The sequence below is a fragment of the Hippocampus bargibanti genome, linkage group LG08 (genome assembly GCF_051943395.1).
Source record: "Hippocampus bargibanti isolate YZ-2025 linkage group LG08, ASM5194339v1, whole genome shotgun sequence".
In the NCBI taxonomy this organism is placed as follows: Eukaryota; Metazoa; Chordata; class Actinopteri; order Syngnathiformes; family Syngnathidae; genus Hippocampus; species Hippocampus bargibanti.
The window spans coordinates 9,125,574-9,141,547 of NC_142741.1; positions in this window are offsets into that span (position 1 = coordinate 9,125,574).

Below are 15,974 nucleotides of genomic sequence, written 5' to 3' on the forward strand. Positions count from 1 at the left end.
AGTTGATGCTTGTTACATTTTGCTTTCGCAACTATTCAACTAATAAGCTTCATAAATCCATGTAGCTAAACTAAACATGCAATAACATAATATGTACTAAGCTAAACATGGAATAACATGTGTTTACTAATCTAAGCATGAATTAACATAATATGTTTACTAATGTGCATAAGCATGCTATCAGTCTCTCTGTGTTGTCATGTTATTTGTTATTCAGTCAGAACAACAGTATTTAGTCAGATGACATCGAGGAGCTTGTTGCTGACGATAATGAGGTCCTTGCGGATTTGATTTGGTCCTCATACATAGGATTTGATTTGCCTTCAAAATGACAAGAAGAAGCAGGCCATTCAGGAGTTGATGTGCAGGCTTTTATTTAACAGTTCCATCCAGAAAAGGCTATGAGAATCATCAATGTGAAGAATGACAATGTGATGCCTCAGTTTCGTAAGATCTGACAAGTCAGAAAGAAACAGGTGTCATTTAAGAGCCATCAACGACCATCACAAATGTAATTAAAGTGACTTTAGTATACAGTGCAGTGTATTTCTTTCATTACAATACAATAGCACATTTATTATACATAGAATAAAGTATGTTGTGTGTAGTTTTAAGGATTATTTAGTTGAAAATTATATTTAATGGAGACCTGGGAATGGATTATTCTCATTTTAATGGTTTTCTATGGGGGGAAAAATGGGATACACACTTTTCGCATTACACACTCGGGGAACCAATTAAGTTCGTAAGCCTGTATTGTATTGTATGTTGTGCAAATGTAATTAAAACACAATGGCAATTTATACCACGTTGTTTTCAACTGACAGTACACATAACATGCCATTAGTTGCATTAGGTTTAGATGACCATTATTTTTCATAGGCTATATAAACTTGGTCTTTTTGTTTATTTCATTTTCATCCCAATTTTCAATCATTTGTATGACAATAAGCCTGAATGCCACTTAAAGTTGTAGTCAGCCAATCCTCCATAACACGTCTCCAGCTGGTCCAGACTCCTGCTTCTCACCTCATGACTAGTACTCGTAAGAGGGAGCATACAATGAGAAATGTGGCATCTCTTCACTGGCTCCATACATTTTAGAGTTCTTTTCAAGATCCTATTATTTGTCTCCCAATCTTTAAATGACCGCATCACGTTACTTCTCCGAGCTCATCCGCCCCTACATACCTACAGCAGACAATTTTAGAAGTACCAAGAACTAGAGGGAACTGAGCCTTTTTCGTTGCTGGTGCCTCTCTCTCTGACACTAAACATTCAGCAAGCACCCTTGCTGCCCATCTTAAAAACCTGCCACAAATCTCACTTGTGCTCTTTGGCATTTGACTCAGCATAACTCAGACTTGGTCACAGTTTTACAGACTGGTGGTTTCTCCTATTCATTTTCAAATGCATTCATGTTGTTGGATTGGATTGGATGTACCTTTATTCGTCTCACAGTGGACAAATTTACATTTCACAGCAGCAAAGTTATGAAAGGAAGAGGAAAGGAAAGAAAGAAGTAGAAGTAGAGTAAAAAAAAACAACAAAAACTAAATAACGAATAATATGGCAACACAAAGACAGAGAGTCATTCCTTCTTCAGCACTTCCTGTCCCCTCTTTATGACACGAAGCAGTTCTAGATAAAAGAGGAGAGTATCAAAGTGAACTTTTCAGCAGTGGACCAGGGATGTCATGGTGGAATGTGCACGTCTCCTACAAGCTAAATGTTGAAAGCAAACAATGCTACAGCTGCGTGTTTGCTTTCAACATTTAGCTTGTAGTCGACGTGCACGTTCCACCATGATGTCCCTGATCCACTGGTGGAAAGACGCTTTGATCCTCTCCTCTTTCATCTAGAACTGCTTCATGTCATCACAAAGTCCTGAAGAATGAATGACTCTCTGTGTCTTTGTTTTGTCATGTTGTCTTTGTGTTGTCATATTATTTGTTATTTAGGTTTTTTTTTGTTCTTTTGACTTCAAGATGGCGCCGCGAGAGTGGCTGCCTTTCCAGCAGCTTATGTATTTCTTTTTTCTACTTTCATTCCTTTCATCACTTTGCTGCTGTGAAATGTAAATTTCTCCACTGTGAGACTAATAAAGGCAAATCCAATCCAAACACGCAGGTGTAGTATCCATTGACGAAAAGAGATTGTCTCACATTTCCTGTCCCACATAAATCCGCTTCAATTCCAAGCCGCGACAGTTGCAAATACGCCTAAGCGCTGTGCGCTGACGCTCCTTTCTTCTTACCACGGGCTCCTCAAGCCATGCATCGATCCAGCTACAGACTGTCCAACAGCACGCCTTTTCCTCTGAACAAACCGGGGATGTGAAGATGCTGCCCATTACAGGCTCACAAAAAGCACATTGCCACATTAATTATGTTTATTTATACATAATTTTATTATTGTGAATTATACTAATGGGTTGGAAGTGATCGTTCTTCCCAGGTTCATAGCTTTTCAGGGTGTTGATGACAGAGGATGGTTAAATCAGCAGGAAGCCAGGTGTTGGACAGAATAAATTAGTTTAATCTTGTAGACAGCAGGGCATCATGGGGTGTCGGCCGAGGAGGAGGAGAAAGAAAGCAGAAGAGGAAGGAGAAAGAGGGACAAAAGACCACTGGAAGAGAATTTATAAGACGGATAACATAATAGGATGTGACAAAGGAAGGCAGGATATGACGCATCAGGAAGTCCAAAACGTAAACAAACAAAACCGAATTTTTGGTTTCAGTCCCTATTCTTACTTTATGACATTTGTTGAATGACCACTGAGGGTACCCACAGTTTGTGAGTGCTCTCCTGATATGTTTTGACTCCTTTTCTATACCTTCAATGCTAGTTGGTATTAGTTTAGCCCTATGCTGGAGGGTTCTGATAACTCCTAGTTTGTGTTGTAAAGGGTGGTTAGAGTCAAAAAGTAAGTATTGGTCAGTGTGCGTAGCCTTCCTAAATACTTATGTTTTTAGCGCTCTGTCCTCTTTTGTAATTACTTTACAATCCAAAAAGGCCAGTTGGTTCTCTTTAATGTCCTCACGAGTAAATTTAATGTTGATGTCCACCGAGTTGAGGTGATCTGTGAAGGATTGAATTTCTTGTTTTTCAATTATGACAAAAGTATCGTCCACATATCTAAACCAGTGTCTAGGTTTTGTCCCCGGGAAGGATGTGGGGGCCTTTTTCTCTATCTCTTCCGTGTATAGATTAGCCACTATGGATGAAACTAGTGAACCCATAGCACAATCATGAATTTGTTTGTTAAATTTCTCCCTAAATTGAAAATACGTAATATTAATTAATTGGCAGATGTGGTCCGGTTTAAGTTTGGTTCCCTCATGCAGAGAAACGTCTGCCAGCAGTCTCGTCCTCACCACTGAGACTGCTGCTGGGGTTGGGACAGATGTAAAGAGAGAAGTGGTGTGGTGTTCTCTACGTGATATTCTGTGTTACCAACCAACGGAGCTAATGTTGCGCTTTCCACTATGATAAGGGAGATACGGTGTTGTGGGATCCAGAAAAAAAAACACAAGACAAGCAGTGCGATACGTCTTGACTCAACAGTGGTTTACTTCGAATGCCCAGATGTAATGCAAACATATGCGCACAACAATTTCCTGTCCAACGATCTAAATCGGTCCGGCACGAAACACTAACCGAAGCAGGCGTTCCTTGTTTAAATAAACATTTTCGATATATATCATTTGTAAACCAATAGAACTACACGAATGTAACCAAAATATGAAACAAGATACTTTACAACCTGTCACATACTCCCCCTCAAAATAGATGTTGTCCCCAACATATGTACTAGTAAATACATAAATGCGCCGGACGACATGCCCAAAACAATTACGCACGGTATTATGAACTGCATCCAAATATGAACTATAATAATGAACAGTTTACAGACTGGAACTCTTTTCATACATTCTGTTTACATTATAACAATCAACAGTTCACACACTGGAACTCTTTTCATACATTCCGTTTTAATTATACACATCAGGGCTCATCGTGTCTTCTTGTTTCCATCTCACTGTGCTATCAAGCAGAAGTGTCGATTAACCATCTCTATAGTACTCCGTGGCATAATAGGGTGTGCACCATACATCCAAGGCATTGTCTGTTCACCATAACATGGTACTGTCCCTACATTGTAACAAGATGGCGTACCAAGGCTATCATACGTGAATACCTTGGGTCTCCTGTGTTCTCGTCGCGGCCGTTGATTTCCCCCAATATCAGGATTACTGGGGGGGTGGCTGGGGAAAAGGGGGACACACCGTCACAGGTAGATCATTTTCCGGACCAATGTTGCCCTCCTGAGGTTGGTCAACTTCTCTGTCCCCGGCAGTTCATTCCCCAGTTGATTGTCATCATGGTGGGTTGTCTCCACGAAGCTCACGTCCCGCAGTTCTGGTGAGTCTGGTCGGGTGCTCTGGCGATGCAACACTGGATAATACTCATCCTCCTCATCATCCTCTTCCAGATCCATTTCCGACATCTCGTTCGGTCGTTGCCGAGTGGACTTTTCCTTGGACTGGGGCTGCAGTGAAGTCTCTAATGGCAAATGATCACATGGCAGCAAGAGATTGCGGTGGAGTATCCTAGATCTGCCCTTCCCCCTCTCAGGTTTCAGCTCATAAACTGGAATATCTTTGCTGACTTGACGAACCACTGTATGAACAACATCCTCCCAGTGGTTTCTCAGTTTGCCTGAACCTCCGCGTGGCGTTAAGTTTCGAACTAGAACACGATCACTGGGCAGCAGGGTAGAATACTTTAGTTTACTGTCATATAGTCTCTTACTCCTGGCAGCAGCTTTGATGTTATTTTCTTGCGTGATCACATAAGCTTCCTCCATGCCCTGTTTCCACTTCTTCACATAGTCCTTCTGGTTGGTGTCACCCTGGTTAGAGTCTGGATTCAAACTAAACAACATATCAACTGGTAAACGTGGTGAACGTCCATAAAGTAAAAAGGTGAAAATCCTGTCACCTCACTTTTGGTACAGTTGTAAGCATAAACGAGTTTGTTTAGTGAGTCTTTCCAGTTACTCTTTTGTTTCTCTGTCAGTGTCTTTAACATCTGGATCAGTGTTCGATTAAATCGTTCAACCTGTCCATTTCCCTGTGGGTGGTAGGGGGTTGTCCTTGAACCCGCAATCCCACAATATTCCTTCAGTTGAGCAAAAAGTTGATTTTCAAATTAACCACCCTGATCATGGTGAATTCGAAGGGGGAACCCAAACTTTAAAGCATAGTCATTAAAGATTTTGTTTGCCGCTGTTTTGCCAGATTTGGACGTTGTAGCATAAACTTGAGCGAAACGTGTAAAATGGTCTACTAGCACAAGCACGTATTCAGAACCACCCTTACATTTGTCAAGATGCAAAAAGTCAACAGAGACAAGTTCAAAAGGCTGAGTAGTCACAATATTAGTGAGAGGGGCTCTGGTCTCACGGTTGGGCTTTTTGTGTTTTGGGCACACACACATTCTCAGTGCATAGTCCTCTATTTCTTTTTGCATAAAGGGCCAGTAAAAACGATCCCTTACAAGGGAAAGAGTCCTTTCCACACCATGGTGGCCCATTTCATCATGCAGCTCTTTTAACACTGTCATCTTGTGTTTTTCAGGAAGCAGTAGTTGGGTTCTGTTTGCCGTTTTTCTGTACAAAACACCTCTGTCATTAAAGTGTAGCTTGTCCCATTCCCTCACAAGACAAACAACTTGAGGACAATGCTTTCTTAGTTCAGTACCTAGCGCAGGGGTCGGGAACCTATGGCTCCGGAGCCATATATGGCTCTTTTGATGATTGCATATGGCTCGCCGATAAAACTAAAATATGTATTTACTTTTTCGTTTCATCATTTTTTTTCGCCGTTCATTTCCCGTTGGGGCTGCACTTGGCGGAAAGCGCAATTTTGATTGGATGACACTGACCTAGAATGTTGGTCTGTTGGTCAACTGCTTGTGCGGCAGCACTCACAGCATCATATGACATTTCTTTTGTACATCCTTCCATATATGTTACCATATCAAGGGGCATCCTAGATAAACTGTCTGCATCAACATTTTCCTTACCAGGACGATATTTAACAGTAAAATTTAAATCAGAAAGTTCTGCGACCCACCTGCACCCAGTTGCATTTAACTTAGCAGTCGACAGTACATAGGTGAGTGGATTATTATCACTAAACACAGTGAAGAATGGTGCATAGTACAAATAATCACGAAACTTGTCTGTGATCGCCCACCTAAGCGGCAAAAATTCCAACTTGCCCGAGTGTAAGTTATAATTCTTCTCAGCTGCAGTTAAAGTCCGAGAGCCATAGGCTATCACGCGAAGTTTGCCATTTTGTCTTTGGTACAACACAGCACCTAAACCCCGGTTAGAGGCATCTGTATGCAAAATGAAAGGATGCGCGAAGTCAGGAAAACCTAAAACTGGTGGTTGAACTAAACAGTCTATTAGCTGCTCTAACACTGACTGATGCTCATCACTCCACTCAATACGTGTGTTGGAAGACACACTGTTATGTCTCACTTTCCATTTTTTTCTTTGATGCTGCTGAGTCTCAACATTCAGAGGGGCTTTAAGCAAAGCATACAAGGGACTAGCGATACAAGAGAAATCTTTGATGTATTGCCTATAATAGCTTAATAGTCCCAAAATGGCTTGAAGCTCACCGACAGTGCCTGGCTGCTTGTTTTTCAGGGCACGCACTGCTGCTGTATCTGCCGGGTCCATTCTGCTCCCCTCAGCAGAGACAATCCTGCCGAGGTACCTCACTTCCGCCTTGAAAAAGTCACACTTTTGGGATTTGAGTTTTATTCTACTTACTCTGAGACGTCGCAACACTCGCCTGACGTCCTCAACGTGGTTGTCAAATGTCCCGCTGAAAACAAGAATGTCATCAAGATAGGGGACACATATTTCGTCGCGTAACCCCTCCAGACATTGTTCCATACACTGCTGGAACGCTGCTGGTGAATTCATGAGACCAAAAGGGATTCAAATCCATTCATAAAGGCCCCAAGGGGTCACAAACCCCTGGTGGTATGCTTTGCCTTGGTCCAACAGCGAGAAGATGGTGTTACCCCCAAGGCTGTCCACCACGTCCTGTACCCGTGGGATGGGGTGCCGGTCAGGGTGTGTTTTCCGATTCAGCTCTCTGTAGTCAATACATAAGCGCAGTGTACCATCTTTTTTCTGACACAGACGACAGGGGATGAGTAGGAGGAAGTGGACTTTTCCACCCACCCCTGCGCTATCAAGTCCTGTAAATAGTCTTTCACCTCTCTGTACAGTGGCTTTGGGACAGACATATATGTCTTTGAAACTGGCTCAGTGTCTTTTAACAAAATGTCCATTTGTAGGTTTTCCACACAACCCTATGTCGTAGTCCGATTTTGAAAATGATGCCGATTCCTCTCTCAACATCTGCTGAACGGTCTTTCTTTTATCTTCGTCCAGGTGAGAAAGGTCAATTGGGGGGTCCCACTGCTCACTGAAAGGGATAGTGGCGTCCTGGACACGGACCTCATTCACAACCGCTGAAGGAAGGTCTCTTTTAAATATGTTAGCTGGGTAGACAGACCCTACTGACTGCACTGTACCAATAATAGTCTTTACTGGAAACCTAATGTCATGGTTAGTAGGGTTCTGGACACTAACAACTATCCTAGGGATAGAACCTGCCTTTACTGAGACCAACGAGTCACAAAACTCGAGGCCATCTGGCCACTCTGGGTTTTCACTTGGCTCAAAAACCAATGTAACATCTTCCTTAAAGGGCTTAGCCTGTATTTTGCATGGAATAAGAAGTGAGCTATGCCTAGCTATAGTGAATCTCTCATTTGTTGTTTTTACACGGTACTCATGCGCTTGTCCCACACTAACTGCTTTTATGAAAGTGGCAGCTTCATTGCGCTTAAGGTGGGGAAAAGCTAGTCTAACCGATTGAAAGAGCTTTTCTGTATCCCCTGTTTGTCTCTCATTAGAGAGGCTATCTAACACAAGACACTCAATGACATTAAACCCTATGATTTTTAAATATTTGGCTACATTGTATGTAGAGGAGTCAATGCTACAACCAATGGGTCTGAGGGGGAACCCTTCTTTATGTATTTTTGGCAGGCCATAGATGCATGGCGTCGCCTCCCCTGTGTATAATCTAAAATACACCTGTTTGTCTATATGTTTTCCTTTCTCTAACTTTTGGAGACAGTCTATTATTTCTTTCTTGTATCTATTGGAATTGTGCCTTTTTAGTTGATCATCAGTGGAAGAATCACTGATTAACCTATTTATTTTGTCTTCATAATCCCATGTGTTGAGAAGGACTGTACACCTACTACCCTTGTCTGCTGGCAAAATAGTAATATTTTTATCTTTTTGTAGTTAACGCCTTTCTCTCTTCTAATGTTATGTTGGACGGAGGTGGTTTGGCACTTCTAAGAAGGGCTGATATTTTAATGCGCAGATCATCTGCCTACACAGAGGAAAGTTTGTTATTTTTAATAGCCGATTCAGTAGCTGTGATGTAGTCTATATTGTAGTCTATGTAGTAGGTATTGTTTTAGGAGTTACTGAGAAATTTAAACCTTTGGTTAGTACCGCCTTTTCTGTCTCTGAGAGATCTCTGACAAATTTTTGATCCAATTCGCCCTTGAAATCTGCTCATACCTAATCTTTCCCGTGTTTACAAGTACCTGTGGTTGTTTCTGTAAAAGTCATTTTTGAAATTTACCCTTTTGTCTCTCTTTGGTTTTGCTGTGGTGCCTCATGTATCCAGATTTGGTAAATTCGCACACTTCCTGATAGATTTTGTGGGTAAATTCAGTTTGTAATCGTTGATAATAAGATTCTATTTCTGACTGTTTTTTATCTCTATGTTCTTCTTCTTCTTTTCCTTTCGGCTTTTCCCTTCAAGGGGTCGCCACAGCAAATCAGTGTCCTCCATCTTTAGAGGTTTGATCCGCATGTTTGTTTTGGCCAAGCTTTTACGTCGGATGCCCTTCCTGACACAACCCTCTGTATTTATCCGGGCTTGGGACCGGCACAAAAGGACTTAAGTCCCTTTGTGGCTACAGAACAAGGCAGCAATACGTCTGTGTAAACTCTCAGTCGTACAGGAGTGGCCCATCGATGAAACTTCGTCAGCAAACTAAAGTCTTACTGGTAGTTTAGGTCATATATATATATATATATATATATATATATATATATATATATATATATATATATATATATATATATATATATATATATATATACATCCCTACTGCCAATACATGGCAGTGCCAGACTCTGCTATGATAGGTCTCTGCTCTCAGGTTGGGGGGAGCGGAGGACTACTCCCTGCAGCTCCACTGATAGTTCCTATTGTCCTGACTAACGACTGGCTGATGCCCCACTTCGACCAGTATCACCTCATCAGTATTACTAATCATATGTTGCCTAAGCAGGCTATTGTATGAAGGATCCAAATTGAACCTCACCCCACCAAACCGGTTTAATGAAGGATTTAGTTGTTTTATGAAGATCACCTCTTTTACTCCCCTTTCAAACCATCTATGTTCTTTCGCCAAGATTTTAACCTCATTGTCGTAAAATGAGTGGTCGCTAGCTTTTAGGTGCATATGTACTGCCGATTGAGGCCCACTAGTATTATCCCTGCGATGTTGCTAAAGTCTTTTTTTGAGAATTTGTTTAGTCTCCCCAATGTACTGCTCTTTACAATTTTCATTCTTACAGTGTATTGAATAAACTACATTACTATGTTTTTCATTTGGCAGCCTATCTTTTGGATGCACTAATTTTTGCCTTAAAGTGTTTATCGGTTTGAAATAAGTAGGCATTTTGTGTTGCCAAAGGACTCTGTAGTTTTTCAGAATCTCCTGCAATGTAAGGTACTGCTACTCCTCTCCTTTTTGTATGGTCAGAATTTTTGGTTTCATTCCCTATTCTTTCTTCCCGACATTTGTTAAATGATCACTGAGGGTACCCACAGTTTGTGAGTGCTCATCCGATGTTTTGGCTTCTTTTCTCTACCTTCAACGCTTGTTGGTATTAGTTTAACCCTATGCTGGAGGGTTCTGATAACTCCTAGTTTGTGTTGTAAAGGGTGGTTAGAATCTAAAAGTATTGGCCAGTCTGCGTAGCCTTCCTAAATACGTTTTTAGCGCTCTGTCCTATTTTATAATTACCGAGTTGAGGTGATCTGTGAAGGATTGAATTTCTTGTTTTTTAATTATGACAAAAGTATCGTCCACATATCTAAACCAGTGTCTAGGTTTTGTCCCCGGGAAGGATGTGAGGGCCTGTTTCTCCATCTCTTCCATGTACAGATTAGCCACTATGGGTGAAACTGGTGAGCCCATAAAACAACCATGAATTTGTTTATAAATTCCCTAAATTGAAAATATGTAGTATGAAGGCAAATTTCAAATAATTGGCAGATGTGGTCCAGTTTAAGTTTGGTTCTTTCATGCAGAGAAATGTCCACCAGAAGTCTCGTCCACACCACTGAGACTGCTGCTGGGGTTGGGACAAATGTAAAGAGAGAAGTCACATCGTAAGATGCCAATGTTTCCTCAGGTTGCAATAAGAGGTCTTTGATCTTCTCTACAAACCCTGTGGTGTTCTCTACGTGATATTCTGTGTTACCAACCAACGGAGCTAAGATAGTTTTTAAATATTTGGCTACATTGTATGTAGAGGAGTCAATGCTACCAACAATGGGTCTGATGGGGAACTCTTCTTTACGTATTTTGGCAGGCCATAGATAAATGGCGTGGCCTCCCCCGGTAAAGAGGAGAGGATCAAAGGATCATTTTCACCAGTGGATTAGAGACATCCTGGTGGAATGTGCACGTCTTCTTCTTCTTTTCCTTTCGGCTTTTCCCTTCAAGGGGTCGCCACAGCGAATCAGTGTCCTCCATCTTCAGAAGTTTGATTCTCATTTTTGTTTTGGCCAAGCCTTTACGTCGATGCCCTTCCTGACACAACCCTCTGTATTGATCCGGGCTTGGGACCGGCACATTAAGTCACTGGCTTGTGTCCCCTTGTGGCTACAGAACAAGCAACTCTTAATGATCTTAATAAAGATGAAGATGCTCAGGAAAAGGCTCCCAAACACAAAATGGCATTCAAGCAAAACAAAACTATACTCACCATTTGATGATAATGCTCTGAAGTTAAAATAAGTAAAATAACACAACACTGTATCGATGAGAAGGTTTCTTCAGCCGTCATCTGTACAAATTTGAAGGTTTCGGACGTTTCGCCTAGCAACCACTCATTTGACAACAATGAGGTTAAACTCTTAGCGAAAGAACATAGATGGGTTGAAAGGGGGGCAACAGAAGCGACTCTTATAAAACAACAAAATCCTTCATTAAACCGGTCTGGTGGGGTGAGGTTCAATTTGGATCACTCATACAATAGCCTGCTTAGGCAAAACAGGTTGGGCAACATTCGTAATGCTGATGAGGTGATACCGGTGGGAGTGGGGCAAATAGGCCAGTCGTTAGTCAGGAATGTAGGAACAATCAGTGGGGCCACAGGGAGTGGTCGTCTGCTCCCCCCAACCTGAGAGTAGGGACCTATCATAGCTGTGTCCGGCGCCGCCATGTCTGGACATTAGGGATATATAAATAGGGCCGATACGACCAGTCAGACTTTAGTTCGCTGACGAAGCCTCTTGGATAGGAGGCGAAACGTCCGAAACCTTCACATTTGTACAGATGACGGCTGAAGAAACCTTCTCATCGATGGACCACTCCTGTACGACTGAGAGCTTACACAGACATATAATAATAATAATAATAATAATAATTATATATATATATATATATATATATATATATATATATATATATATATATATATATATATATATATACAAAACTGTAGCATCCATTGATGAAAACAGATTGTCTCACAACGCCTGTCACACGTGAATCTGCTTTGAAGCCGCGACAGTTCTACATATGCATCGGCGCTCTGCGCTTACGCTCCTTTACTTTTATTCTCGTCGCGGGCTCCTCAAGCTATGCAGCCATCCAGCCGCACTGTCCAAAAGCACCGACCTTTCCACTGAACGAAGCAGGACTGTGAAGATGATGCCCATTACAGACTGTGATATCATGAGAGGCTAGCTCTCATCGGGACAGGACAAGAAGTGCAATGGACGACAGGTTTGGTTACAACCAAAAGGTTTTAATCAAGGGTTCCAGGGGGAATTCACAAGCAACAAAGGTTTGAATAGTGTCTCTTCCAATACCTATCAAAATAAAGTCTCTTCTGATACTTAAATCCAAATAAAGTCTCTTCTGATACTTAAATCCAAATAAAGTCTCTTCTGAGGTAAAACTGAAGACAGAGTTCTTTTACAAGAGTCTCTAGGCCTCGCCCCTCTTGACGTCCTCCTCACGTAGCCTAGCCACCTTAGCTAGGTTCAAATCCAGTGTCCAGTCGTGTGGTCCCAACTGGCAATGAGTTCCACGCAGCAATCAACTTCTTCACAGAGCACAGCAATCGAGCTTGTCTTTCCCCAAGCTCCACACTCAGAGGCTCTCTGCCTTAAGAGCCTCGCTTGCCAATCAAGCCGTGATCAGCCGCAGGTGTGTGGTTTGAATTGCTGCCTTCCACCAGCTGGGGCCAAGACTCTCTCTGGGTGGAGCCATCTTAGGGGGATGTATTTCCCCTCCAGGACACAGCCTCTCGTGACATCACACATCCCCCCCCCTTGAGACCGACGGCCTCGGCGGGGTGAAGGATGCGAAACAGGCCAGGAAGGCCTCCCTTCGGGAGAGGGCATCCGCATTGCCTTGGCGCTTGCCAGCCCTGTGGACAACAGAGAAGTTAAAGGCTTGCAGACTTAAGAACCACCTGGTTACTCTGCTGTTGGTCTCCTTGTTCCTGGCCATCCATTGGAGAGGAGCATGATCAGAGATCACTGTGAAACGACTTCCCAGGAGATAGAAGCGTAATGACTCCAAAGCCCATGTAATGGCAAGGCACTCCTTCTCCACTGTGGAATAGTTCTTTTCCATGGGCAACAGCTTCCTGCTAAGGTACAGAATGGGATGTTCCTCTCCTCCATGTACTTGCGAGAGTACAGCCCCCAGACCAACTTCTGATGCATCAGCTTGGACAATGAAGTCCTTGCTGAAGTCTGGTGCCGCCAGGATCGGGCTGGAACACAGCGGCTGTTTTAGATTGACGAAGGCCATTTCGGCCTCTGGGCTCCATTTCACCAATCGGGAGTGTTTTTTGGTCGTCAATTCTGTCATGGGGGCTGCTATAGTAGCAAAGTCAGCGATAAAGCGTCTATAGTAGCCAGCCATGCCTAAGAACGACCTCACCTGCTTCTTGGTAAGGGGTTGGGGCCAATCTTGTATAGCTGTATATCTTGTATAGTATTGCTTCTTGAGGCTTCACCAGCCCCCATCCTATAGTGTAGCCCAGGTAGTTGGTCTCGCCAAATGCCAACCTGCACTTTTTCGGGTTTGCTGTGAGACCTGCTTTTCTGAGGGAGTCAATCACAGCTTGCACTCGGGGTAAGTGACTGTCCCAGTCAGGACTCTGTATGACCACATCATCCAAATATGCTGCCGCGTACCTCTTGTGGGGGGTGAGAATCCGATCCATTAGGCGCTGAAACGTGGCAGGTGCTCCATGGAGACCAAACGGGAGCCGGGTGTACTGGTAGAGTCCCTCAGGTGTGGCGAAGGCTGTCTTCTCCTTTGATGCTGGGGTCAGGGGCACCTGTCAATAACCCTTTGTGAGGTCGAGAGTGGTGATAAAGCGTGCCTGTCCCAAGTAGTCAATAAGATCATCAACACGAGGCATCGGATACGCATCAAATTCAGACACCTCATTCAACTTCCGATAGTCATTGCAGAATCGTATTGACCCGTCTGGCTTGGGAACCAACACGATCAGGCTTGCCCAGGCACTTTGGGACTCCTCAATTACACCAAGTTCCAGCATCTTCCTTATCTCCTCCTGAATCGCGACCTTACGGGCCTCCGGCACACGGTAGGGACGCTGGTGTACTGTTTTTTCAGGTGTGGTGCGTATCTCATGTTGCACCACCTCTGTGTGCCCAGGTATGGAGGAGAAGACGTCTTGGTTACGCTCGACCAATTCGAGCATCAGCTGGCGTTGGTGTGGGGACAAACTTGGACCCATCTGGACTTCTCCTCTTGCCGGTTCCTTAGCTTTGCTGGGGGGGAGACAGCTGAACAGCGCCTCTCTGGCATGCCATTTCTTTAGGAGGTTAACGTGGTAAATCTGCTCAGGTTTCCTCTTACCAGGTTGCCTCACCTTGTAGTTTACCTCCACCGTGCGTTCGATAACCTCAAAGGGCCCCTGCCAGGATGCCAGGAATTTGCACTCCACCGTTGGCACCAAGACCAGCACTCTGTCCCCTGGCTTGAACTCTCGAGGCTGGGCAGGTCTATTGTAGGAGGCTTGTTGCTGTCGCTGGGCCGCTTCCATATGCTCTCGCACTATCGGATAAATGGCCTTCATCCTTTCCCTCATGTCCCCCACATGCTCGATGAGGGTACGTTGTCGGCACGGCTGCACTTCTCACGCCTCTTTGGCGATATCCAGCAGTCCCCGGGGTCTGTAAGAGTACAACAGTTCAAAGGGTGAAAAACCAGTAGAAGACTGTGGTACCTCCCTCACGGCAAACAGCAAATACGGCAGCAGTTGATCCCAGTTTCGGCCATCTTCTTTGATCACTTTCCTCATCATGGCCTTGAGGGTCTTGTTGAACCGTTCTACCAACCCATCCGTCTGTGGGTGGTAGATGGAGGTTCTCAGTTGCTTGACCTTGAGCAGGGCACATAGGTCCTTCATGACCTTGGACATAAAGGGGCTTCCTTGGTCTGTCAGTATCTCCTTTGGGATTCCCACCCGGCTGATGAGAGCAAATAGTTCCTTGGCAATCTGTCTAGTGGTAGCCTTTCTGAGGGGAACAGCCTCTGGAAACCGAGTGGCATAATCAACCATAACTAAAACATATTGGTGTGCCCTAGCACTTTTTGGTAGAGGTCCAACTATATCCAGCCCAAGCCTCTGAAAAGGGGTCTCAATGATGGGTAAGGGAATGAGCGAGTTTCTGTATGTGGACTTTGGCGCCACCTGTTGGCACTCCGGGCAAGAACGACAATAGTTCTCCACATTCTTGTGCACCCCTGGCCAGAAGAACCGTTGCAAGATTCTCTCTTTCGTCTTTTCTACCCCTAGGTGTCCCCCTAGCAGGTGTGTGTGTGCCAAGTCCAGGACTGTAGTTCGGTGTGGCTGTGGTACGAGAAGTTGTTCACGTACTTCACCATTTTGCTTCGTTACCTGGTATATTAACCCACGGTCAACAGCAAAATGGGGGTATGTGGGACTCGTCCTCTCCCCCAGTACTACACCCTCTAAGACTTGTACATTTTTCATGGCGTTGGCAAGGGTAGGATCCTGCAACTGGGCTGTACCATACCGGCCTGTTAGGGGAGGCAGCTTCTGGGTCCCTGGGTTCTCATCACCACTGGAAGCCGGGAGATTTTCTAAGACTGGAGTCTCCTCGGCTGTCTCTGGGCCAGACTCCATCTCTGGTGGTGCATTTGCTCTCCCTAGGAGAGCACAGGCTGGGGAGAGTGAGTCAGGGGGGTAGGCTTGAGCATTCACGACACGCATCTTACCCCTCCTCTTCCGAGGTAGTCGGGCCAGTCTTTCCTGGGTTTCTTTCCACAGCGGGTGAAAGGCCGGGCAGTCGCGTCCAATCAGGAAGGGGACAGGGAGAGAGTCAACCACGCCAGCTACTATGCGGATGATTCCCTTGGTTGTGGTCATGGTGAGTTCGGTGGTGTACTCTCTGGTACTCTCTGGTGACTCCGTGGACACAGGAGACTGGGAGGGTTTACTCTGGAGACAACCTGGTTGGATCCACCAGCGT